This window comes from Struthio camelus, chromosome 3 (assembly GCF_040807025.1).
Source record: "Struthio camelus isolate bStrCam1 chromosome 3, bStrCam1.hap1, whole genome shotgun sequence".
In the NCBI taxonomy this organism is placed as follows: Eukaryota; Metazoa; Chordata; class Aves; order Struthioniformes; family Struthionidae; genus Struthio; species Struthio camelus.
In genome coordinates, this window is record NC_090944.1 from 112,186,074 (window position 1) to 112,210,225 (window position 24,152).

Genomic DNA, 24,152 nt, shown 5'->3' on the forward strand with positions numbered 1-24,152 from the left:
ATTCTGTACCAGTAATCAACTCCAGTATGTATTGTACTTGCACAGATGGCTTTTTTTTTCTTTTTTTTTCTTTTTTTTTCTTTTTTTCTTTTTTAAATCTTCCACACTTTCCAAGCCTAACCTAAAAGTCATTTTGCTACACTTCTCCACTTAGGATCTATTTGACAACTGATCACAACACTGACCCTCAGGATGGAGGTATAAAAGCCAGTTTGTTAAACCATATCATCCTCCCCTCTTTAAACTACAGCATGCATCATTAATTATGTGAGTAAACTTTGGTGATCTTTATGTAAATCTATCTTGGTGTTCAATTCTCAGGGCAGGTATTACACATGGACGTTCTTTCCATGACTAGAGAATTTTCCTTGTGCTAATTGAAAACAGGCATATTTTGAGTAACATGCAAGACTGCCAATAGTCTTGCAGGGAGGCAATGCAAGAATGATTTATGGACTGTGAATATCACGTAAATCTGTCTTCAAGTTAAAGAATCATCTCTGCACAGAATAAATTTAAGTACTCAATTACCAACACTCTTAATTTTACATATTTCCTAACTAAGCAAAAAACCACATCCTATCCTAACCCTTTTCAGAGGCTGTCGCACATCAAGTAAATGGGTATCATTTATATCTAAATGAAGCCAGAAAGTCAATGCTCAATTAAAACATCCTTAAATTGGATTGCATTTCATGTTTTTTCCACGTCTTTTTTTTTTTTTTAAACACTATCCCATTTTCACATCACCTTAGCATTTACCACTTACTTTGCTACCCAAGGGGAAAGCAATAGTCAGACAATCTCCTGGAAGCTAAACTAAGAAGCTTTTCATCCATACCAGCTGTAATACACTTCCTTTTTTACTGCCTTTTTTCCAGCTTGCATATTTTATTTCGTTTTTATTTGAGGACTGCACTCTTCTTCATTTTAGAGAGAGAAAAATTCAAACTTCTTTTGCAAGGAAACTTTTGATAAACATCAAACACTTGAGCAACTCTATCCCAGTGGAAGTACGCTCCCCAGCTTCCTTTGAAGCATGTACAATCGTCTTTTGTTTACCATTGGGGAGAAAACACTCTTAGTGTCTGGATCTCATTTCACATGTCCTGCAGCTAGCACGCAAAACATTTATTTCAAGCAAGCTGAAAAGCTAGTCTCACTGCAGATATTGACGGTCTTCTAGACAGATGCAAACTCTGACCACAGAGCACAGTAGGTCTCCACTCGCAGTGCAGAAGGCAAGTGAACATGTATCAGTGACTAGGAATGTATTCAGTGAGGAAATCTCTCCCTCTCCTTTTTTTTTTTTTTTTTTAAATGGAATAACACACTAAATACCTTGGTGGCCAGTCACATACAAAAACCTACAAAATCCTTTCTGAATCTGGTGAACAATGAGTTAGTTGAACAGTACTGCACACACATACATACACACACACACACAAAATCTGAACTTGCAAGCCCATTTTCCTACTCCATGTCTGGTGGAAGCTAAAATACAGTCCCTCAAAGTACAGAACACGCTAATATCCTTCATCAGCTCCTCCCAGGGGCTTATGAAAGAGCAGCGTTGAGCAGCTTTGGAAGAAATCAAGTCAGAAAGCAGGCACACAAGAAAAACCATGGCATTTCAGGCAACTTACAGAAAGAACGTCTGTGTTTTTAAGTGAAGAATTTTGCAAGCCCTTTGCGGCTCACCAACAGTGCGCTGTGCTAGTGAGCATCACGCTGTACTCAATATGGTGCCACGTTTAAAGGCAACTCACCGCAGAGCATGATCACTAACTCCCTTTCAAGACGGTCTTCAGCAGCTGCCCAGTAATTTGGGGGCATTATGAAAACGCAGCATAGCTGAACACAGTGACGGACAAGCCAAAAAGGCTCCAGACCCTACCATCAGTCCTTCACAAATCATTTGTTAAGCTGTGCTTGATTTACTTTTACTGTAAACAAGGTTTAACACCTAACATTGTCAACACTTCTCTCTAGATAAACGCAATGCACTGAACGCTCTCCGAGACCTAGTCTCTTGATTACAGTCCTCAGTCACAACAGAGCTTCTTACTGCAAGACTGGGGCCAGCTGAAGCTCTACAATATCCAATACATAACATCAGAATTTCTTCCACTTTATCCTACGTTCAGTAAACATTTAAAAAAAAAATGCTTAAAGTACTTATCATGGGCTTGACATAAATTAGCTTTTGCATCTGAGGGGCAAGTTTGAGAAGCTCCGCTACAACACTTTGGTATTTGATAACTACAAACCACGTGTTTGTGCATGCACATAATATGGTTGATGGCTCCAGGCAGAAATGCATGGATCCGCTTTTGAAAATGGCAATTTTTTAGGAGTTGCTTTCAATACACAGGAAATAACTGTTTTTCCCTAAAAGCAATTACAACATCTAAATTGTAATGACTTGCTCGATTTCAGTTTGAGAATGGGGAAAAGTTAGGCTAATCAAAGAGCCGGTCCTGCGCTCACTGGAGTACAACACAGGAAAAGAGGTCAGTATACACAGATTGAGTTGCCAGCCAAGAGGCTGACTCAACTCAAAAGCTCAACACATTAATAATAAAACATGCTTCACCAGAATTGTAACTGCTGGCCCAAAATCATTAATTTGAAGGGATTCCCGTATATTCATACTTACAGAAAAGCAAATCTTCACTGTGAAATGATCCAGATTATATGGCTTATTAGAGAGCTATCCTTGCATTAAACACCAATACAAAAGACATATTTTAATGCAATACCCTAGAGTCACTCTGAAAACTGTACTGGAGCAGCAAAGACGTACGTGTTTAGTTTGATCCAGTCTCCCTTCATAACCAAAGGCAACTGAAGCCCAGCAATAGCATTCCGCTTTGTTTTTTGGATGTCAAGTAAAGTTAATTATGAAATCTCATTCTAGAAAGAAGTAACCTACCATCGATGCCTTTCATTACTTATCAATATTGGCCGTTATTCTTACCACAGTGATTGGGGACAGAATCCATCCACCCTCCTGCTGTTCAGCTGCCTTATCACTGAACTACCAAAGCCTGCAAACCTCGACAGTACTTGCTGTTTCTTTTTCTTCTGAAACCCTGCATTTCTTTAGAACAGCTCCATGGCAAGAGAAGGAAGAAAACTGCCTCAGACGTTTTGCTGGAGCAGGAGTACAGCTATGAACAAAGGTTAAAACTGAAAACTTGAAACTGCCTGGCAGAGGTGCGGCTGCTGAAACCTGACGTCCTTGCGTCACCAAGATTTTGCTTTGGCAAACACAGCTTCCTGAAGTCAAACAAATCTTAGACAGGACTATCTTTTGTTCCAGCAATTACCAATTATTACACAGACCTGCATTCAAGGTCACTAGCGAGAAGAGTAAACTACACCAGTAGGTGTTAGTCGTAACTACTGGTTTAGAAAACGTTATCAGCACCAAGCAATATATATCTAAAACCTTCTACAGCAGGATGCAAAGTGCTTACCCCCTTCCAAATGACCATAAGTAAACGTGAACAAAAATACCCACGAGAAAGCAAAAAATCTCTCAGAGGTTCACACTCTTCTCCGTTGCACCTGATTTTTAACATTCCTTACAATCAAAATGAACTTCTGTCACTCCGACAAATAAAACTATTTGTCTAACTTTCCTCTACCAAAATCATTAAAGTGTTGCCTTCAAAACAGATTTAAGAAAAGGAGGAAAATATTCACTGACAATTTTTCTACTTCTTTAGATTGGGAACTCTAATGTACCTACTGCATATTTTGAAAAGTAACATTTTTGTGTTTCTTAAAAAGGATTACATAACCTTTATTCAGATTCTCCTTAAAAACAGAATAGAATCACGCTCCATAATTACAAGCAATGTTGTATTTAAGTAAAACATTTATATTTAACATAAATACAAATTCAAAAGATGCAACTACTCCTATAAATACTCCTGGTTTGCATGTACGTTACTATTACTAACAAAAACAAGCAAAAAGAAAAAAAAAACAAAGCCAGTTTTGATAACAGACATCTAGACATGATTTAAAAAAAAAAAAAAAAAAAAAAAACAAGTGCTGTAGAAGAGAATATAAAGTACCCTTCTTAAGGATTTAAAACAACTTCTGATAAGGATAAGGAGGAAGACAATCCCACATTTGACTGCCAGAAAGGTTTTGCACCTTTCTTGCAATCATGTGATGATGCCTAAGGTTAAACACAAGATACCGGACTAGACAGACAACAGTATGTTCTCATACTGAAGGTCAGCAGGTGTGCGGAAAGTATCTTTGGTCGCCAAGAGCTTTCCTGTGCCATTTTTTAAAAACAACAGTTTATTTTAATTCAATTGTGTTTTCCTCCTTCAGTTACTGCAAACTTAATCCTGTTTAATCAAGAGTGGTAACGATGAAGAGAATATAATTGTTTTATTTCTGCCTTTGACAAATATATGAATTTTTTTACTTACACTGCTTCAGTATATTTAACTAACTATACTTCAGGGTTTGCAACTGTATTTCAGCTTTACCATACTTCAGGATATACAACAACATCCAAACACTGCAAAACGATATTCACAAAACAAAAATATCTTGGAAGATACAGTGCACCAGCACCTACTGTATTTGAAAATATTTTAAAAGCATCTTACCCAGGAAAAATCACATACTGCTAGATCTCATCAACAGCACACATCTGGAAAAGGTAACTTGAAATATGCTTACTGCTTGCACGGATACATTTCCTCTCTTTATATACAGAAAACACCCACAAAATGATTAAGTCCCATAATTCAATGCAAGCAGTAGTAAATTTTTTCCCCTAGCCAGAAAAGTTATTTAAAATTTTAAGCATTTTCTCAATCCTCAAAAACATGTATTTCGATAACATTTGACAGAAGGTCTACTCATGCCCATGACAGTAGTTTATATCGATGACATACAGATTACGGGTTTTTCTACTTCTACGCATCTATATAAGCAGACAATTTGTACATGCAGATCTGGTTTAGAAAGTAACAAATCCGGTATAAACACAACAGGCACGTAAACAGCTTTGCAGAGGCACTCTGTAACACATATAGAGAGTGAGAATACTTAAGTGCATTAAAGCCCATCTAAAAATATTTTGTTCCATTTGACGGCCATTAACGGCGACTAGCTAGGATTTAACCTGACCATCAGAGGAAGAGGTTATTTCACAATCATGAACTATGGCGCTTCTGTACCAGATCAGAAGATACGGCCAGCAGTCACCTCTGGCACTAGATGAGGTGGGTTTCTGGCCTGATTTACCAAATACCCACGTTCTATAAGTTCTGTAAGTTCTACAGTTCTTACATGGCACTCCGAAACTTCTTTCCACAACTGATCTCAAAAGTCTCAAGGAGTGCCAAAAAGATCTAGCATGTCCAACTCCACTAACTTTATGTTTCTTTTTAATAAAAGAAGAAAGGGATCCAGAGTTGTATTTGACAACCTCCAGCTTGGCTGTTGCACCACTCTCTGCTCAGCCCTCAAATTCTTATTTGCATATCTGAAATGCAAGTTTATGTGCTACAGGCAGTCTCACCTCCTAATAAGTATTTTCCTTGGTAAAAGGAGATGCTGCAAAGCAGTCACAAACAGGCAGTTAAAGGCAATGAGTTTGCAACAGTCGCAAATTCAGTCGTAGATGAAACTGAACTACGGTGGCTAGAGCTAAGGATGCAGCCAAAGCAATTCCTATTTAAATCAGTTTATATTGATGTAGCTGAGAGTCCACAACATCCCATCAGTGTTGCACAGCCTAATGTAAACTTCCTAGAAGCAGGAGAGAAAAAGGTACTCATATGTCCTTAAGCTAAGTCTCTTCCCTAATGATTTTCCTGTGCAAAAAATGGAGCAACATGCAAATCAAAGCCTTCAAGAATTTTTTTTTTTTTTTTTTTTTAAAAAGAAGTAAATGAATGACAACACCAAAAGAACGTTCTTCCATCTCAGGAGAACCTGACATACACACAGTGCTCACCAGCTCTGAGCCGATCTACCAGCCCGACTGGTAGGACGCAGTAGGACTTCACTGAGACAAAAACTGCCAATCTGCTCCGACCACTCGCTCATCTAGCCCATACCATGTTTCTAAAAGTAGTCATTGTTTGCTTCTCCATTTACCTTAATAATGCAGAGAGCTTTCTCCTTAAAAGTAAGCAAATAAAAAAACCTCTGAAACATGCTCACGCCAGAAAGCATGAGGATTCTAACAACTTTCTAAAAATGGATTATTTACTGTAACACCTCCTACTTGCTACTCATATGAATGTCTATACCATCTCAATCCTCACAAGATTTCTTGGCTTAAGCAACTTCTCAAGAAGATGCATTTTTCAATACAAGCATTAATTCTGTGAGAACACGGATGGGGAAAAAAGTGGGTGTGGGGAGGCAAAAGAATATCTCCTTTTCTTCGGATTTAGTTTCACTGAACGTTCATTGCTTACAAGAGATGTTTTACCTTTCCATTGCTTCATGCAACTCCCCTCCCCCCTTTTTTGGATCTCTTAAAGGAGAGGGTGCTAAAATAAAGTGATTTATTTCCCTCCATGTACTTAAAAATTGGTTGCCCAGGTCTGCGTTTAGGATCTACAACAAGGTCATATTCTGAGCTGAAAACTCATGTTTGCCCCACCTACTTCCTTCACAAATCAAAATAGTAATTAAGCCACAAAAACGCCTCTCATTCTAGCGTGATTTTCCTGTCTCCTTGTTGTCCACTCACCCTGCTTACTCAGGTTACTCTACATTTCTCGATAAGCTTGCCTAGTCAGCTGTTTAATTTAGTTAAGACTATTTTTTATACTGCTTTTGGCAATTTCACCATTTTACTCACATTAATAGAAAAGCACCCATTTTTTCAACATAACAACCCGTTCCTTCTTCAGTTCTGTTAGAACACTTGGGTAGATGCAACTGGTCAAGAAAATTGGCTGTGCTTTAATGCATAAGCTTGAGCATCTTTTTATTTAACACCTCGAGTCTCAACAGTGATTTGTTCTTATTAGCAGAAAAAAAAATAACTGAACCGGACTACTCTCATCTATTGTAAGGGCTGACAGAAAAAAAAAAAAAATCCCCTCCCTTTAACTATCTGTTAGAGAAGCAACTATTTCACTTATTTCCTATTTTTAGTAAGGTGACACATTAAAAGGAAACCATCTGCTTCACAGACCTACCATCACCCTTCTGATTTCCTTCTCATACACTTGCCTGAAGTATTTTATGTTTTGGGGGTTTTTGCTAGGGCTGAATTCCCTTTTTCTGAAGGATCTCTGATGACTCAACCTTGGTGTACTACGCCTTTCTGCTTCCCTTTTTTCTTTACACATACATGTCTGCTCCAAGACTGGATGTTACTTATACTTTTATGATCTGTATTTAATTATTCAAGTTCCTTTGCTTCTGAAGTTAAATTCTTGATGACACAAATCTCTGTGAAGAGGTAGGAGAAAGGCAATTAAATCCTCTTTAAAAACACAAAACAAAAACCAAACCCCTCCAGTATCACAGCAGCAGTTAACCATGTACTTCCTCCACAAATTCACTGGGCTTACCTGTGTGATGCCTGGCATTACTGATCTGATTATTTAGGACAACATCTAGAAAGTTTCTTATGTATCACCAAAACTACTTGGGAAAATTCAACTGGGCAACTATTAACAACCTCCGTGTTCACAACCACATGTTGCCTGTATCAGTAAAGACAAACATTTGTGGCTTAGTTTCCTTTCTCTATTATAAACATTTTCAAAACACTTCTGAATCAGACCTAATCTTTTCTAGCTTTAAATAAGCAAAAGCGGGGAAAGAGGAAGATGTTAACTGATGTATTTAAATCATAGCTGACATGCCTAACTATAAAGAACTAAGACTGTAACAATACAATTTAGCAAACCTCAATCAGCCATCTCTGCATTTACGGCATGTAAAAGGCAGGCATCCAAAGCTGAAGGAACTTGTAAAAGCACACAGTACAGCTTACCGATCTGGAAAGACGAGCTAACTACGACCGGATTCCAATAAGTGCCTTCTAACACAGAACGGTATTGAAAAGTTCTTATATTGGCCAAAACAAAAAAAAAAAACCACTCAAAACCCCTCTTCCTTCATAGTCAGAGTTGTAAAAAATAAAACAAAAAACAAAACACAGAATCAGAAAGAAATAAAAAGAAAAGTATCTTTCAAAACTAAAATAAAGATTTAAAGTCCTATTGCTAACCAGAACCAACGCAACAAAATTTTAACATAAGCAAAAAAACCTACTATCACTACTATCCACAGATGCTTTATAATGTAATCCTACACCACAACTTATGTTCATAAACATACTTCAAACAGACCAGTCACTCAAGTAAGATGGGTTTAGACATTAATATACATTGTCACTTCCATTACTGTAGCACCAAGAAATGCCAGATGAAGATCACAGTTGAACTGCATTAACCACCGGACAGACAAGCAAAAAGCAGAATAGCCCTTCTCCTGGAAAGTTTACGGATTATGCCTGCAGCCAGCCAGCCGACACTGGTTTAAATGGGGGAAGCACTGGAGAGGAACGGTGGCGATGCAGCATACTGCGCAAAGCTCAGCCGAGCGAACGGATGCCTTGGAAGGAAAACACCAACTTGGAAGCAGTGTACGTACATTCGTGTGCTTAAGCGACTACCTCAGCAGAAGTGAACTGTTTCATTGCTTGTTCTTCTTAATAATACCATTATTTTTAGTTTCTACCTCAAAATTCACAGTGAAAAATAGCGCAGAAAATAAGTGTCTCTGTCATCAGAGCTGACAGTTATACTTTAATCTTACATCTCCAAACTAAGCTTTAAATGCTTGGGTCAATAGCTACTTAGCCTACTGGGAACTCCATTTATGTTCTTATTAAATATAAACTATATTCAAGCAAAACACAAAACTCATCAAAGCAGAGAACAAAAATATTATTCTACAACTAAAGCAAAACAGAAAAGAGGAATGTGTGGTTATTTTTAAGTGCCTCTATGGACGACGTACAAGATATTTCATACTGACAGTTCCTTCGGTCAACTTAAGAGAAAATACGTGCGGTAACGCACGAGCAGTATTTGGAGGAAAGATGCCTTTATCGCCGATTCCCCAGGAGCGGCGATCAAGAGATCCTGGCTCTAGAACACAGAAGGAGATGCAGGACTCCAGATCAGTCCCGTCACAACTGCAAATCAAATCGAAAGGCTCACCACCTCTCTTTCCACAAAAGCCGCTCCTTCCGCTCCACTGCCCGTAGGGCGGAAAGGCAGCGGAATCCGTATTTCAGCATTGAACGAAACACGAACAAATACAGCAATCAGTTCAACGTGAAAAAGTAAACCCTGAATACATCCCAGTGATGCTTTTCTAGAAGTTTTTCACTTGCCTAAATAACCAGCTGAGGAATTACTGCAGCATCACGGAGCCGTCTCCCCCTTCCCGTGCCCCCACCCGTTGCCCTTTCTGTCCTGCCCTGCAAACAAGCAGCGAGGCTGCCTGATTTCCAAAGCAAGCAATACAATAAACCTGCGCTCGCCAGAACTCCAAGTCTGCCAAAACACACAGATGCTATTTCACTGCTTTTAAGAAAAAAAAAAAAAAAAGAAAAGAAAAAGAAAAAGGTACCTTTTCACATGACACCTACACCTAACACATCCATTCTCCACATCGCTTCCCTGGGGCGCAAAGAAACCAAAGGAGGTACATGGACATCTAACAAACTCTCCAGAGAGCGTTTGCTTGATCAGATGAAGGCTCGCTCTGAAGCGAGCAAATTCAATTTTTTTTTTTTTTTGGTTAAAAGTAAGACTGCTTTTTCTTCCTGTCAGCTTTGTCACATAAACAAACCATTAATTTTTCATACAGTGGAACACTGCAAACAAACTTGTTTTCCTCTGAGACACGTAGTCACCTGATATTTGCACCATTTGATAATGTTTGCAACCAATTCTTTCCTTTCTTCAGTGTAATTAAATCTGCACCTGAAGTGCAGACACTCCTGAACTTAAAACGATACAAAAATGGAAGAGTTAATTCCCACCTTCCCCTTAATGGGTCAACAGTGGGGGGAAAAAAAGGGGGGGGGGGAAGGGAAGAGAGGGGGGGAAAAGGGAGGCAAACAAATCAAAAAGCACTTTTAGGAAAAAGGGAGCGCACTAGTCCGACGGTTAGATTTATAGAGAAAGAGCCCGCACTGATGAGAGAACGATCGCTAATCCTCAAACTCCTGCTCTGACCAAGCCAGGGCAAAAGCCCTTCACAGCTACAGATCTTTACGCCAGAGCTTCTAATCACTTTCTCATCTTCTTTTTGGCTTCATTTTCCCCCTTTAAAAGGCCTGCCAATACCTGAAGGGCGAATGCAGCTCTCATCCAAGGAGCTCTCTGTGAGCACGTATACGTGCAGGTTTGCTCATATTTTGTTTGAAACGGTTAAGCTCGACAAGAAACTTTGGGGAACAGCTGAGGGAGACGTGTTCTTGCACAATATTTTAAGAGGGCTGTAAACCGATGCAATGCACAAATGCACGTCTTCCTTTATTTATTTATTTTTAGCAAGAGGTTCCCCCTCCCCTCCAACCCCAAGCTTTCACCAAGGCACCGTTCAAACAGTGCCCCAGTAAGCCAGCAGCAGTTCTGGGCGCTTATTCAACAGAATAGTTACAATAGGTATTAATTTTACATAGCTTCAAATGGTTAAACAAGTATCTTCCGGGACTCGCCATCTGACTTTCAAGTCATACATAGCGAAAATCATTTTATTTTCCAAATACCTAGCTGCAAGTAAAAATCGTAAAGCTAATTATAGCCATCACAACTTCATGCAACTGGATCAATTAAAAACTAGATGAAAAAAAAAAGATGACATAACAGATGTTTGTGATTATACAAAAAAAACCCTAATTGGAATAGATGGTAGTGGAATTTCCTAATTTCCAGAGCAAGCCCCCCGTGATATCACCAAATCCGTCCAGCAAAGAGGAGAAAGCAGCTGGTCCCCTGCCAGCAAATTGTTTTAAGCACCTGCCTGCACCTGGGGGAAATAAGAAAATTCAAGCAGCCAAGCAAGGGAGCGCTGAGAAGGAATACAGCAAGGGACTGGAGGATACTCTGAAATATTATTTGCGGCCTAAATTTTATATATACATGCACACAACAGGTATACGCACACAGCTCCTGAAGCTTCAGTCAGTAATTTTAATCTGCAAGCAAAAAAAACATTTGGGAAAGTAATGGAAACTTCTACTTTCTTGTGTTTAATGGTAAAAGCGACCAAACTGTCTAATCAGATGAATCTTGGGGACTAACTGCACTAAGGTTTGTGACTATTTCTTAAACTGCCTTTAATTTTCAGCTTCAATCTTATTTTTAATTTTAATTCTATTTAGAATTAAAATTCATTATTCCATTATAATAGAATTAAATTATTCCATTAGTCTAGTATTTTAATTATTCCATTTTAACTCAAGCTATGTTCTCCATTTTTACCTGACACCTCCTGGATATCCCTTGATGTAATTTGGGGGAGGCAGAGTTTTACTGCATCCGATTTTTTGCCCGCCCCCCACTAGCAGGTAGTGGTTTGTTCACATAACCGGGGGTGTGGGGGTGTGGTTTGTTCACATAACCACTGGTGGTTCTTCCTGTCCTGCTAAGTTATTCACTGAGAACATAAAATGGAAAGGAGTCAGTGACTGAATATTGGCTCCAGATCTGTTAGATCCATACAAAGGAAGGCCACAGGAGTCCCTGCTTTATCGAATCTCATTAGGCAAAATATCTCAGATGACAAGAGCTGCGACCTGAGGCATTGCATTAACAGAAAAGTTACAAATCACAGCTTCCAAACAACACGCAAACTTTTAGTTTGTTTCAGCGGCTCACAAAACATCATGCTCTAAATTCTTGCTGACTTCATCACCAACTTGCTTCCTGACGAGATATTACAGTCGTAATCCTTTCAGAGCTCAAATGCTTTCGTTACTATCCTTTCTCTTATACCTGCTGAAATCATAAAATCCATTAAAATTATGCAAAATTTGAATTTAAAAAAAACAATCATATCTACAAGTGCAAGAAACACTATCTACAAAAATCAAGTCACATCCTCAAAAAATAGGATCTTAAATAACCAGAATTATGAATTTTAAGGCTCAGTTTTCTGTGAGGTGCTAGGATATTTTTGGAAGACCACAATAAAAGCTTCTAGCAATCAACTTTCTCAAAATTGCTACTTTTCCAAGCTTTAAACTTACAGAATTGACAGAAGAGGTACAATATTTATGCAGGTTGTTCAACGTATTGGGGGAAGAAAGCATCAAAACATTAAGAGTGAAAGAGCAAAACTTTAACATCATTACTTAATAACATGGTCTACACAGTATCACATATACAAGGTATACATGTACTTTCACACCACAATTGTTCTTTGATAATACCTCTATTTATCATGAATGCAATGTTACCAGTAAGAAAATAAAGCACTTACTGATCTAACAACGCCTTTTTAACTACACTATTGTCTTTAAAAATGATGCATCTCCACCTGGAGTTTCTTTAAATTAAGAAAAAAAAAAAAAGCTGAAAACTTATAAACTTTAGATCCCAGTGCCACTGTTGATATCACACGGGTGAACTGCTCTGTCCATGCAGAGCCTCACCAGCTCCACCTAATAGTAAGGTATACATCAGGGTCATGCTTTTACTAACAATTTTTTGGGTCTGTGCCTAACACCACAAAAGAGAAATTAACTTAAAGCTCAAATAAGTGTTTCTCAGACTGATGCAGTTGCAAAGTAATTATCAGATTATGAGTAATTATTAGAACAGTAATTACAAAAAGGATTAATTTGATTTTTAAGTTTCAATCAGATTGACAGAAGATGTTTTGAACACCATTGTAATTGCAAAGCAATGGTTTGGTTGTACACGGGAGCACACACACCCAGCAATCAACAGATCTGCTTACAAGTTACCTATCCTCTATAGCCATGAACTAGAGTTACTGCTTTCTGCTAGGAATGCGAAGATTTCATCCTGTCTTATCTTGACCATTAAGTCTCAACGTTTTCCCCGTCACCGTTTGCCCTCTCCTTCTACAACAGCAGGCAGAGGTGCACTTGCAGTGCTTTTCAGCAGATGCAATGCACTGCTCAATTCCACATTCAATCACAGCAGAATGAGCTGTAGGTAACGAGAAAAACTGAGAAGAACCTTCCACGCTCACCACTGCTCCCACCAACGCGAGGACACACACACACACAATTTCTTCCATTATTTTTAAAAGCAATTCAGGCTGCAAGGCGAAAGAGCTCTCCTTCTGTGATATCTGATGATGGATTAGCTTTAGGAAAGTAACTATTCATCTAGTTTTGTCAAGCTGCTTTTGACTCAAAACTGAAGGAAAATTTTGCTTTATTATTAAGCATTCCTAACAGTATCAATCTATACCTCCAGCACGTTAAGCAATAGAGAATCACAGTTCTATATTTTTTGTTTTCAGCAAGCTCAAGTATTTAGAAGTTCAATATGTCTCCAATCTCCTTTCATTTCACATGTCAGTAATTCTCTTTGGTACCATGCACAGCTCTATAAACTCATCCCTAGAATGGACTTTTCAAATTTCGTCCAAGATACCCTAAGTTTAAAAAAAATAGAAAAAAAATAACCCCACCACCGCTATTTGGAGAGAGACTGTTATACAGCTAGTTTTCATATTAACTGGCATACAAACTGTAGCAACACTGAGGACAAATAACTCGTATGGAGTTTCTAGAGCAAAGTATACATCTTTGCTGGCTTCAAGGCCACTCATTCTGATCTCTGCTTCTGTTTATTCACTCAGTTATGAACTTTGATTCAATCATGTAATTTTCTTTTGCAGGTGATGTCCTGACCATCAAATTTGATAATGTAAGTTATTTTTGGCATAATGAAAATTAATACTCATTCATCAAGATGCCTTATAGAACAGACTTTTCATAGACCCATTTAATTCATCTAACTAATGGCTGCCTGCTTGCAAAGTCAACATATTTGTATATTTTATCTTTTGACACTTAAAACTAGTTGGCTTAGTTAAAGGGCGTGCAAATACATCTTTGTTATTGTGCAAACTTTTCAGAGTCCAAATCAAACACAAAAAAGAAAAAGTGTGCAGGTAATAATTGAGCTAGTGAAGTTAGAAAAATGAATGTACTGACTGAGGGATGATGGTAAGATTTATCTGATTCATACACACATCTATTTTTGAAATAGCAGGTACTTGTTTGAACGCGTATGCCTGTCAACATATTCCTTATAATCCAAAATCGTACTGATCAGAAAAATCTCTAAAACAGCAATACTTTCCAAAGATGATGACACTGGAAGGCAGCAGTCTGGAGATCCAGCTCAACATAACTCATGCATAAACTCAAACATTTTTGTGAAATGCAAGTGAAAACCCTAAAAGTATCCCTCCCCTGCCTAGTTTTAGCACCCCTGCACTCACACCTGACAAACTCATTACAGCTGCGCTGTCCGGCCCACGAGCAGCTTTGCACAGGAATGACAGAGGTGCACCCGCAGGGAGGCAGGGCTAAGCTTACAGGTCTTTTTCCCCCCCACACACAGCAGAGCTAGTTCAAGCTAGGATTTAAGTTCACTGCCTTCATAAGCAGGAATCATAACATGGAAAAGCAAAGAAACAGTAGGGTTAATTTGGAGAGGGGAGAAGAGGTGGGAAGGGAGGGGTCAAGGAAGGACAGCAGCAACAGAGGAAAAAAATAAAATAAAAAAATTCCTGCAGTCAATCTCATAGGATCTTGCTATGAATCTTCCCTTGAAACAGAACTTCAGGTTCCGTGCAGCAGTCTGCCAGTACTCAGCTGCTGTGCCAGGCTGCAAATCCTTCCTCTGCACAGTGTTTTCCTGATTTGCAGTTTCATTCCCCACATTTAGGAGGTGGAAAAATACTCTTGGGGGTCTGGGAAGCTCCGAGGCATCAACTGTTTTTAGGCTGTGAATACGTTCTCCTGTCCCTGTTTTTTTCCCCCTAACGTGCTCACAGCCAAATGTTTTTCAGCTGTGACTTTCTAACACCCACTAAGATTGTCTTGCTGTGCAGAAAAGAATCCTCTTGCAAAATGCCTCAGACCAGCACTGCTAATTACCTCATTTCACAGTTCAGATGAGCCCAAGCAGCCCTGGGGTTAGCCAAATCAAACTTAAGTTCATTTTCAGCTGAAGAATAATTTACAAAATAAATTTTGACTAATAATGATTTGCCATTGACACCTGAAAAGGATCTTTTCAAATCTTAAAGATACATAGATACGTATACATAGAAAGCCAACTTGAAATTTAACTTATTTTAAAACAGAACTGGTTTTAAAAATAGTTCCAATACGCTCAACCCTTTGATTTGTGATTTTACAGTCATATATATGCCTTCAGACCATTCTTCCTCAATTGTTTTTCCTGTAAAAGTCTTCCACATACAACCAGTACAATAAGGCTGAAAAAATAATGCAAGCTTGTACTGACAAATGAACTCAAAACACTTGCAATTTCTTTAATCTCTTTTCAATTCCCTTTAATTTCTTCCCAGTTCAAATGGCCGAAGGCACTATTTCCAACATGAGTAAAGACTATCAAAAAAAAAAAAACATTCATTTGCTGGGCTACATCCTTTTCATAAACAAATCTTTTTTAAAAGAAATGATGCATTTTTAAGCAACTACAATAGCAATAATTTCATTTCTGCTGTTCAGTTTTCTATTTATCTGTTGATTAAACCTGCATTTGTATTATGTAAGGGGAGAAGATGCACAATAATTTTAAAAAGTTAGGTGAAAAACTGGCTGGGTCATCAGGCTCCAAGTGTAGTGGTCCATGGTTCTGGTGTAATGGTCTAACTTGGCAGCTGTTTTCTAGTGGTGTTCCTCAAAGGTCAGTACTGAGGCCAATACTGTTTAAACCTGGTTAGTGAGATGGAAGTCTACTCCTCCACTGCCCAAGGGCAGCGGGGTTATAGAGACAAAGAGCCCAACTCCTTTCAGGGGTGCACAGTGCACAGGCATGCACAAGGCAACAGTCACAAGTTGCAACAAGGGACGCTCCAACTCAGCAACCTGTTCCTGTGCTTAACCACTTTCACGGTGGCAGGTTCTCCTCTCCCGCTTCATAACCAGAGAGGCTGTAAAATCTCCAACCATCCTTGGAGATACTCAAAACTCAGCTGGACCCTGAGTAATAGGACCCGATTTTGTAGTTAGCCCCCCTGTAGATAAGAGGGTATAGGACCAGGTAACCCCCAGAAGCTCCAGCCTCAATTTTGCAGTGATTCCGTATTCTAGGAGAGCACACTTAGTAAATGGTTACAAACGTAATATACCAACAAGCCAAAATATTTTGCCAGCCAATATGCAAGAACAGAAAGTCTGTTCTACAGACAGCAGATGCTCCAAAAAGCTGGATTATCACCTAACGCTCACTCTTATGGAAAACCAGAAAAAAAATCCACAAATACAAACACACAACGTTTATGACCTACCTGTCCATAAGGACTTCCACCTCACATACATGAGATCCTACCTTTTTGCTGCTCACCCTTGAGCAAGAGACATGGGTTGCACAGATGCAGGTAGCACAGCCTTCACGTGAAGGGGAACAAACATCCGGGCCAAAAGATAAATGTTCTGACGTGGAAATATTCTTCTTCAGATGCTCTCTGCTGTTTTAGTCCTCTTAGATTGTATTCTGAAGTGACACTTCTAGGACTAATTTATCAGTGTGTTCAAACAAATCTTGATGTCATTTACTAAGTATGTACTTAACATCCATTTTGTCTCACTCAGTAGAACCTCCCTGAGAAACATCTTGAGATAAACTCAGGGAAGAAACAAGTCTTTGTTTGAATGGAAGCATCTGATAAGCCAGCCAAAATCACAGTAAAACCCAGGACAAACGCAGCCCAGGGAAAACAGACCTTTTGTAACGCAGCTGATACAACCAACTTCCCTCCAATATAAACGTCCTTCTGCTGTCTCACAGAGGCAGCTTTGCTATGTTTGCGAACCGAGAGGACGGGACATGCTGGGCCAGATACTCAGCTGGTGTTAATCAACAGGGCTCCATCCGCAACAGTGGAACAGCGCAGCTCTACACCAGATAGCATCTGGCCTGCTGCGTTTTTGTTTCATGTATTGAAAAACTAAGTAAAGCAAAACCCGTTGTGATAACTCTGACTTATGTTAGAGGACTGCCTTCACTACAGAAAGTCTCCTAAGCAGAATAGGGGAAGATACTAGCCGTTTTATGCGTGATAGTTACCAAGCTGGGAGGGAGCAGAAGTATACTAAGTTTTTGAACAGCATGAAACCAGTATATTCTAGGCTTAGAAAATAATTATCTTTATTAGCAAAAGGGAATAAATACATTTTAAGTTATTCTGTGTCTATAGTTCATGTTAGCTTTAGGAGAGTAACTGACATTTCCTACAAAGTTTGGAATCTGGTCATAATTGGAGGTTTCCTTGGGGGTTGAAATGAATAACAGGAACCTGCACTGGTGAAAAACTTGGAGTGCAATGCACTCTGTGGATACAGATCAAATCGAAGGTCTTAGTTTTTCTTACCAATCTGTAATAAATAAATACACAAGTGAAAATTCAGCCACCTTAAAAAAAAGGCACCAAGCACTTAGCACATCAAATGCTTAACCCAGTAATAGGGTGCTGAAGAAACACCAAAACTCAGCATTGAGAAGCAAAGGGAAGATGCTGAGAAATGGAATAGAATTCTGAATGGAGAACTGAGATTTACTTATTTCTTCTTTGATCTTATAATGACCTACAAACAAGTTCACTTAAGAGACACCCAAGATCTTCAAGAGATTTTAAAAGGGCCTCAGGACCGTATGAGAGAGTCAGTAACAAGCTTATATCCAAAAATAAGCAAAAAAAAAAAAAAAAAAAAACACTGACTCATTTCCTGTGACTACAGGGACATACCTTATCTAGGCTAAATGCGTGGCTTCTTTTTAAACTATTATTTTGAAAAATTTTATTTTGCTTTAAGGCTGCTTTCATTTGTGGGCTGAAAATTTCAGGGGGTGGATGGAGAGTGGTTAAATACACAGTCTAAATTTTACCCTTTTCCTGAAACAGGAAGTTTTGATAACCTGGGGGAATGGGGGACAGAAACCAGGGCTGACCATGACCTCAGACAGCAATATTCACTTGCACAGTAATGTCTTTTAAAGTCCTTTAGAGTTCCAGGCATTTGCAAACAAGAAATCTATAAATCAAGGAGACTGAGATGACCAAACTTGGGTGCAATGTTAGAAGTTAATACACTGCAGAACTGTATGCACTAAAAGAGTAAGGTCTGTCATGAAAATGGATGTTGAGACATGTTGCAGGGAGAGTGCTTAACTACAGGTGAGAATGCCAGTCGTGACGTTTGGAAGACATAGCATCTACTACAAGACTTTCTGTACGAGAGCTGTACAAAAGCTACTGCCTCGGGTGTGGTTTATATACGTACATGTGAAAGGGAAAAAGGACCGTTAAAGGACAGAAAGGGCAGGAAATCTTTCAGTTGCAGGAAGATTTGCTGGCCCAAATGCTATGACTTCTGTGACATTCAATGATAAAACTACAGTAGAGTATTTTTAACAGGTACTGCAGGGATACTGTCAAAGTATGGAAAAGATGGTAAATGTTAAACTTCTCACCACTCTTGCAGAGCTGCAGTTGAGCATACCTTGTATTTACGAAAAGCTAAGCTACCTACACTGACAGTGATACACAAATACATTAGTTTCAGCAGTTTTTGATAGCTCCCCAGCTGCAAAGAGATGATAAATACAAGGAAAAAAAAAAACTCCACTAGCATATTCCTGCGAATTAGCTAATATGCAAACAATAACCACTGTGTGCACAGATGTAAGGATGAAAAACACTTAAACCCCAAGCCTGGTAGACTTTGATCAGAGACTGAAGACGCCAGTGTTTACCAGTTTTCAAATTGCTGTCTGTTGGCTTGACAAGTGTCATTTGTGAAAATGCAGTCTGAATCAATGAGACATATTTAAACACTCAATATAGCGTTGCACCAGAAAATCAGGGTTTAAAAAGATACGTCTTAGTTAAATGGCTCAGAAAAAAGAGTAACACTGAACAACCACTTATGCGTGGGGGGGGTGGGGGAGAGAAGTAGTCCTATCTAATGTTGATGTTCATTAAACTAGAAAGGTCACACAGCATAGTGGTTTACATGTATCCACTAAAAATATCAGAAAATCTGAATTATGAGATTGCACACTTCTCTACCCCGGTGCTCTCATTATGTCACTCAGAATTTTTTCTTCTTTGGACAATTAAAGTAATCACATTAGACCATCACAGAAAGTTGGTGAAACCATTTCCTAGGTCAGTTAGGGAAAATAAAAACAGAAACATGTCATACTGTATTTCTTGGTGTTTAAAGGCTGTATGGCAATTGCTCTATTTAAAAAGTTTGGTGCTTTTAACTTGTTGGTCCAGGATTTCAGCCTGAGAATTGCAGATGGGTAATTTTTTAACTATCAGAACTTCCCTTGCAAGCAATTTTACTCAAACTCATCAACCCTGCCAGAATCAGGAACATGCCTACCGTTTTCCTCTTCACAGACTTCAAACTAAAAAATTCAAACATATCTGAAAGGAAAGAGCAAAGGAATTAAAAGGCTTTTTTAAGACCTAGTATTTTTCAAAGGCTGTAATGTCTATTTTATCTACTTGCAAATAAATCTAAACAGATCTGTGCCAAAAGCCGTATCAAGCTTTTTGAAAAATCAACAGAATAACTTTTGTATGAAGAAACGAACTGGATCGCAAAGTTTTAATCATTCACAACATATCGAGGAGAAACTAAATCAATTTAGAATAGTCTGGTTTTTTTTAAATGCAATGTGAGTATCTTATCTTTCAGCACATTTCAGTTACTAAAATTGCCTGTGGCAACCCAGACGATAAAGAAGGAAAACGACAGGCTATTTGCAAAGCATACGGATTACCACATATTTAAGAAGTATTCCATATTTACCCAGCAACTTTTGTTCTGTAGGAGCGGATAGCATGAATCATCCTATTTGTAATAATATTTGGTGTTTCTTCAATTAATCTTTACTTTTTAAAGTAAATAAAAATTCCACTTGTCATCTCTGCCAGATCCCTGTAGGGATTCATTTAAATGAATTGACAATGCTTTATAACAGCCCCTAACGCATCCTAATGCATCTTCTCCTCCCTAAAACCCATCTTCACTTTTACCTAGATTAATGTATTAGAGTAATCCTATGTTTAAGATTTTACTTAGAGATATAACACCATCTTTTGTACTCTGTTAGCCCACATTCACCTCAAGGAACACAGTTTGTCACAACACGCCTGCAAGGCTGTGCTAGCGGGAGGCAATTGCGCCTTCCCTTACAGCATCCCCCTTTCTTTTTGAGTTTTAATTCCTCATAACTCCAGCAAATTATTTGCACATGGGTCAGTACTCTTCATGCTGGATTTCTACCGAAAGGCAATTTCACCAGAAACATTGAACATAATTGGTTTAGCTCTTCTTTTTTTTTGCTGTTTAAGCTGTCTCTACCTACACCTGGCACACATTTTTCTTAGGCTATGAACGGAAAATTGGTGCTGACGTAACTGAATGATCTACCCGTTTCTGCTCTGAAACACAGTTCATGTCATAATTTAGTCCAAGATTTTAGTAACACACACCCCCCCACACCTATCTTGCATCCCTTGGAAGGGCACACACAGGCAGATTTTGCCAACTTGCAAGTTCTTGATCTACGCGGTCACAACTCCTAAAGGAAATAAAAAGCTGTTGCCTTGCAGAATGATTTATACAAATGCTTCTGAGTGGCCAAATCCAACAGATACTGTAGGAAATTTGAGGCAAACGGGTCCCCGGGGAAGGATGTGGGTGTGGTGACAGCGCCTTCCTAGAGGCTGATACAGAGAAACAATCACAGAGCTCAAAAAAAAATTCCTGTCCATGCTTCACTGGAACCAGATAAGCTGCTAAGAAACAAAAAACAAATGCAAAGGATACCACACTGTACTGTACATGTTGACCAATCTTATGTGTCAAGGCAAGTTTTCTAAGTTAACTCCTCACTCACTAAAGAAATCTTCTTTCCTCCTGAAATGAAGTGAACATTAAGTAGGATTTTATTGCAGCAGCGTTTTTGAGAGGGTTACATGCAATAGTGACCTTGCAAACAAGTCAAAGCCTAATATTCCAAAAGGTAATTCCTCCCTTGCTTTCTCTGAGCAACCCCATGGAAATTCCCTGCCCCTTATACACAAGGGCTTGTGAATTTGTTTAAATTTACACACCAAGGGAGATGAACTCACCTATTGACTTCAATTGTAACTGCACAGAACTACGTTTTCATCTAAGCAGTTCATGGTCCAAGGCAAAAGTTTATTTGCAAGTGATAAAACCTTTAGAATATAGAATTTGAACACTTCCCCCCCCACCCCCCAAAAAAAACCCCACAGATGAAGTCTACCACAGAAGTACACAGATTCTACAGAGGCATATCATGTCTCTGACCATCCCTCCTAAGATGTTCTGAACATTTTGAAGAGTACTACATAAAAAGAGGACAACTCCGAGCATGAGAAAATGCTTGCCATTAGCAATCTCAGTCTTCCAAACAACTAAATTTTGCTCTACTTCATTCTAATCCTGGCCTCCTTCCTACTGGCATTTCAGAAATAGCACCGTACAGTAGATTCTGTACTTCAAAAACTATTTTACTGAGTTGCGCTTTTCCACAAATATGATACAAAACATGATGCTTCTTGAGACATCAGGATGATTTCTTTCTTAAATTGCACACACTTGTAATACTGATTGAAGTGGATACGATCAGAAAGAATGCTCTAACGAGGCACATTTATTTTATTCAAGTCTACGCTTATAAAAAACACAAATCAGGTATGTCTACTCTCATATGTTACATAAAGAATATCTACGTTTTGCAGATATAAAAACAGCTAATATCTCATGAAGCATGCAAAGAACCCCTTTCCTTAATGACCAGTTACAAAACACTGTGGCAAACTTACAAAGACTTAAAAGCAACAAAGCTCTAAAAGTTGTACTTCATACTTCATTTGACTTATCAATAATCGATAAACAGGCTCTTTTTTTAGCCCAAGAAAGTAAAAAGAGAAGGATAAAGTTCTCAACCACATCAATGATTTTTCTAGCTAGTCTGATTTTGTAACTGTCATAGCAAAGACTAAGTTCTATACCTTTCTTTATCATGAAGTAAACACAGTATAAGGAACACAGCCCTTCTTAAATTCCAGAAGTTTGGCTGTGAGAGCCGATAAAACTAACAAGGGAGGATGAAGGGGAACAAGCAACTTAGAATAAGCGCTTTTGATGCCAAGTCTGTCATCTGTGATATTGACAGGTCATGCACGGACCTCATGGGATACTCTGAGTGTAATCACAGTAAAGAATCCATCGACATGGGTACAGTTAATATTTCTAAAAAATATTTTCTAAGTCAGTATTATAATTGTTTAAGAAAGAATTAAAGAGGAAAAGCATGGAATACACACGCAGACACACAAAGCAAGGATTGCAATGATCATCCCATACTATCCAAGGATACCCAACGCCTTACCACAACCTGAAATAGGGAACAAATTAAGACTTCATTACCTGTAGTGCAAAACTGCATTTTCCTCATCTTACTAAGCAAGTGTAACTTTGTTTGCCAGCATGAACTAAGCTTATGCCTATTTTTAAGGTTCCTTCTGTAACAAAAAGGTATCTAAATTATTTGATAAACACAGGATACTCTATTCTTTCTGGAGGAGGGAATTATTAAACAGAACAAACCAGCAAGCTCTGAAAGCGTGTTTCCTGCAGGGTCCACTAGTGTTGGCAGCTAGAGTTAAGGCTGCAAAGCAATTTCTATTATAATATTGTTTTCAGAGTTTGTAACTTTCTCAAATATTTACCTTTTTATTTGAAAGGTTCCACATTCATTCTGAGAACGCTCTCAGTAAGCATTCGAACATCCTTTTTAAAAATGTGTGTTAAAAAAAATAATCACACTGTAAAAATGTGATCACTTTGGGACAATATAGCAGCAAGGGCACAAAGCTCTATACAATTCAATCTAAACCTTACACATCCCTTATTTGTTATAGCCTAGTTAGGCAGCGAAAATGGCTTTTGGGGGCAGGGGGCAAAGGAGGTGAATAGATTACATTTATACAGCTAGCAAACCGACTACATTCCTTTTTTTCTTCTGTTTATAATACACCTATGAATTGGCTAGTTTAAAAGCAAAACAAAACAAAAAAAAACTGAAGACATTCAATCCAAAACAATGAATTACAAACCAGCAGTCTTCCACCTGGAATTATTCAAAACCACGTATGGTCATATTTTTAAATGCAGTTCTCACTCTGTAACCTGATACCTATTCTCCTTTCTTATGATTGGCTGCTCCACAACGTACTGATTTTAGAATATGGCACTTGCAATCTGGTCTTGCAAACTAAATTGAGGCTATTCACATAAAGTGTGTGGACACTAAGAGAATGAAGCAAAGTTAGCTTGTATTTCTTTTAGCAAACAGCAACAGTAAAGTCAAATTAAAACATGGATACGTTTCAGACAAGACAATAACAAAGCGATACTCAAGTGGGATAATTACATTGTTAGCTAGAGTCTGTTTAGTTCAAACAGTAATAATACATTTATTTAGGCATGATTTTTGAGATTACAGGATGACAGAGCCTTGTATTACACATGCTCCTCAATTTCAGAGGGCATCAGAAAGAAAAATCCATTCCCAAAGCCAGAAGCACCTCTTCTCCCTCTCCATCCACCTTTTTTAAGGGCAGTGGCAAACAGAAAAGGAAGGGAAGGAGAAGCGGACAAAAACGAATAGAGCGAGGCAGCTTTTAGGCTTTAGAGAATGAAACAGAGAAGTTTAACAGTATCCAACCCACTCCTGGACTACTAAAGGACTTCATGAAGTAATTCTTCCTCTCCCACAGCAACAGCCCCAGAAGCCCCCGTCCCAGGACTTCAGCCACGCGGAGCT

General features: G+C 38.6%; 1 protein-coding gene across 3 annotated transcripts in view; it reads right to left on the minus strand.

Annotated features, from left to right (window-relative positions):
- Positions 1 to 24,152, minus strand: part of EML4 (EMAP like 4) — a 165,865-nt gene that overhangs the window by 123,059 nt on the left and 18,654 nt on the right. The window lies entirely within an intron of this gene.